Source organism: Mastigoproctus giganteus, chromosome 8 (assembly GCF_048544385.1).
Source record: "Mastigoproctus giganteus isolate SK-2022 chromosome 8, ASM4854438v1, whole genome shotgun sequence".
NCBI lineage: Eukaryota > Metazoa > Arthropoda > Arachnida > Uropygi > Thelyphonidae > Mastigoproctus > Mastigoproctus giganteus.
Genome location: NC_143582.1, coordinates 1,984,977 through 1,989,533, shown reverse-complemented (window position 1 = coordinate 1,989,533; position 4,557 = coordinate 1,984,977).

Genomic DNA, 4,557 nt, shown 5'->3' with positions numbered 1-4,557 from the left:
TAAGCTAGTCTGTAATCAGGTCACAAAGGAGGTTCGGCAGGCGAAGGCGGATTACGAGAAGTCTTTGGCAAAAGATGCTAAGAAAAACAGCAAGGATTTCTTTACTTATATAAACTCTAAAAGGAAGGGGTGAATATGATTGGTCCACTTGACATCGATGGTTCGACTGTTGATGATCCTGCTGAGATAGCAAACAAACTGAATGAGTATTTTGCATTTACATTCACACGTGAGGAATTATTACAATTTGAAAATGGAAGAAGGTTATCAAATTGTAGTAGTGTGCTTAATGATTTTGTAATAACTGAGAGCAAAGTAGAGGAGGAATTGTTGAAGTTAAACATAAGAAAGGCACCTGGGGTGGATGGGATCTATCCAGTTATTTTAAAGGAGGCGGCAAAGCAACTAAGCAAACCCTTAGCCATAATTATGAGCATCCTTGGACTCAGGGGAGGTTCACACGGACTGGAGATGTGCAAATGTGTCCCCAATTCACAAAGGTGGATCGAAGGGTGACACGAGTAATTACAGACCAGTTAGTTTAACTTCTGTTCCGGGTAAAATAATGGAGTCGCTGGTTAAAGATGCATTGCAGGATCATCTAGACAAGACTGCAGCAATAATTCAAACACAGCATGGGTTTGTTAAGGGAAAGTCTTGTCTGACAAATTTGATTGGTTATTATGATGTGGTCACAAAGGAACTGGATGCAAAAAATAATTTTGATATCATATACCTGGATTTCAGGAAAGCTTTTGACACTGTTGCGCATGAAAGACTACTGTACAAATTGGAGCAGAATGGTATTAAGGGTAAGTTGCTACAATGGATAAAAGGATGGTTAAGTGGGAGAAGACAGAGGGTGGTAATCAATGGGTCCTGCTCTTCGTGTACTAATGTTATTAGTGGAGTCCCACAGGGTTCGGTGTTGGGTCCACTGTTGTTTTGTGTATTTATCAATGATATTGATGAAGGTATATCAGGCTTAATGTCGAAGTTTGCAGATGACACAAAGGTTGGCAGGGTTGTTAATGACAGTAATGGCAGTGTGCTACTGCAACAGGATCTCGATAATTTGGGCAGATGGGCTAAGAAGTGGCAACTGAAATTCAACCTTGACAAATGCAAAGTACTGCATATGGGTAGAAGTAACCCCAGAGAAACGTACCAACTGTGTGGTACTACACTTAAGGTGGTAGAAAATGAAAAAGACCTGGGAGTAATTGTGCAGTCAGATATGAAGTTTTCTGAGCAGTGCAGGCAGGCTGCTAGGGCAGGTCATGGGGTTTTGTCAATGATATATAGGAATTTTGCTAGCAGGGAAAAGGAGGTGATTGTCCCTCTGTATAAGGCAATGGTCAGGCCACGCCTTGAGTACTGCATACAGGTCTGGAGGCCTCATTTTAGGAAGGATGTAGATTTGCTTGAGCGTGTACAGAGAAGAGCAACACGATTGGTGAGGGGAATGAAGGGATTCTCTTACCAAGAGAGGCTTAAGTCATGGGGTTTTGTCAATGATATATAGGAATTTTGCTAGCAGGGAAAAGGAGGTGATTGTCCCTCTGTATAAGGCAATGGTCTGGCCACGCCTTGAGTACTGCGTACAGGTCTGGAGGCCTCATTTTAGGAAGGATGTAGATTTGCTTGAGCGTGTACAGAGAAGAGCAACACGATTGGTGAGGGGAATGAAGGGATTCTCTTACCAAGAGAGGCTTAATTGCAGTGGCTGGAGACTAGGCACCTGCGCGGTGATCTGATTGAGGTCTATAAGGCCTTGAATGGGTTGAGCACACTGAATTCTGATGGGATCCTTCCACTTGTTCAGATTACCATCCTACGGGGACATAAGTTCAAATTAAGAAAGGACAGATGCAGAATAGATGTGCAGAAATTTGCCTTTAGCCAGCGGGTGGTTAATTGCTGAAACAAACTTCCATCTGTCGTTGTAGAAGTTGATAGGTTAAATAAATTTAAGGAGGAACTGGACAGGCATTTGGAGGGAATGGTGTGATTTTTTTTTTTTTTTTTTTTTTTTTTTTTGGCTGATGCTGCATAAGCTCCTACACTTGCTTTCTTGCATCATGTGCCACTACTACTACTACTACTACATATGGGAACAGCCTAATCATTGACATATACAATGGGGATAACCACCTCCTTATCCCTTCAGGAAAAGTTCCCGTATACCATTGACAAAACCCTATCAGCTGGTGTGGCAACCTGTCTGCACTGCTCAGAAAATTTCATATCTGCCTGCACAATTACTCCCAGGTCCTTTTAATTTTTCACTAAGCCAAGCATAGTACAACACGATTGTTGCTGTTGTAATAGGGTTTTAGGAGCATCAACAACTAAGTCCATATTGCTTCGTATATATTGTCTGTAAATTATGAGTTTGGTCAATTTTCTGTTTGCTGGACGAAAAATCCCAAGTTTTCGGATGGAAAACCATGCCACCCTCACTTGAGCCCAACTATTGCAGCCATGTTGTTACAAATGCCCATAAAATTCCCCACGTCATCGACAGGACTCTAACTCAGGTTTTTTCTGTGTGGGGAGAGCAGCGATTTTACCAACTGTGCTATCCATGAGGGCCAGCCACACAGCTGGTATGTTAATCTGGGAATACAGTTGCTCATATGCATTATCTTACACTTTGCAGTGCTGAACTTTAATTTCCACTTCTCAGCCCATATGCCTAATTTTTCTTCTTTTATCATCTGCAAACTTAGACAAGCCTGATATACTTTCTTGAATAAAAATACAGAAAACAATTGGACCAGCACTTCATTTTTTAAATATTTAATTTTATAATTAAAATATAAGTTACAGTACGAGAGGTAAATCAGTTAAGAGAAGATATGTTGGTATACTGCAAGCAGAATTTGGGGGGAGAGAAAAAAAAAAAGATAACTCATCACTGAGTGCAAAAGGAGGGAGGAACGTGCAGATAATAAATGCACATATTACATTAATATATTCATGCAAGTAGATTTATTATTCCAATTTTCATAAGTTTACACGATGGAAATGGGTATAAACTTTTATGCCCTGATATAAAAAGGCAGAGATTAAAGCAGTTGTATGTTCAACTGGGTGGGTGAAAAGACACGAATCAATCATTGTAGTTGTGGAATTATTCAAAAACGTTCCACCCCCCCCTGGAATTACCGAGGAGGGGACAGATAAAAAAAAAAAAAACCCAGAAAATGTAGCTTTATTACTTCATTCAGTAAAAAATTCTGTGTTTGTGATTGCATTACTTTCATGCACACATTGTATTCTTATACATTGCCACTGAGTGCAATGCTGTATTCACCGATTGATTTAGGAGAAGCATTTAAAATGACAAACTGTAATTGAAAAAAAACAAAAAAAAAATAAGGAAAAAAAAAAAAACAATGACGTTGTTGCAGAGTTTGGCAAAATTTACAACACAGCTATAAAGTTGCTGAAAGATTCAATCTGTGAAAATTATGAAATTCCTTTGCCCAGAGTGACAGAATGCCAAGTCACCTTATAAATACCCTTTTTAGACTCTACGATTGTACAGTAAGTTTTCCAGTCACAAAGAAATTTTGAAATCACTGAACATCTTGTTACCTAATAAGCCCTATCCAGACAATCAAAATGAAAAATTACAGTAGTTAATAAAAACTTATGAGACTGATTTGCAGTGCAGTGTGAATGTAAATATAATAAATTTTGAACTGCTACTGTGGAAGCATAAATTCAAAGCTTTCAAGTCCAAAGATTTGCCTGGTCACGCGATAGAGTACCTATTGCGTGTACCTAAACTTGTGCAATGAAAATATTTTCCCTTATGTATTTTTACAGTATGGTAGATGTTGCCAGTAGCAACATCTACCATACTGTAAAAAGAATGTTTTCAACTTTAATTATATTTTGTAATTTTGTTCTTCTCTTTGTAATTTTTCTAATTTTCAATACACAATTTTAATGTGTACATGACCTTATAAATACCCTTTTTAGACTCTACGTTATATTCATTTTCATGACCTTATATTCATTTTTTTGTTTATTTTGTTACCTAATCCAAAATTTCATTTCCTTTGAGTGCAATGTTGTTGTTTTTTCTAGTTTGCAATTTTTGTAAATAATTTTATGCATAATTTTTGTGTATACATGTATTTCTATTATTCTCTTGCTTTTATAATTTCCTTACATATTTTATAACCTTATTCGCTCTGTATGTACTGTCAAATGTTTGGAAATAATGTCATTTTTTTGTGATTAAAATGCATTATTATTCACATGCTTTCCTAATATTCAAATAAAGGTATCAATCAACATTATGTATGGGCATATAAGTGTTCCCAGGTCTATCTAAAAAAAAAAAAAAACTGGTTGTCATGATACCGCAGGCTATATCAATTATGCCAAACTGATATGTATGCAGCAGTGCTTAGATATGGTTACGTAAAAAAAAAACCCAATTTTTAGGGAACTAGACTTGCGCATGTGTTTTTTTTTTTTTTTTTTTTGGAAGAGGTAATTCTAGTTCTCTGAAAGTGTAATTTTATTTATTTAGTTATA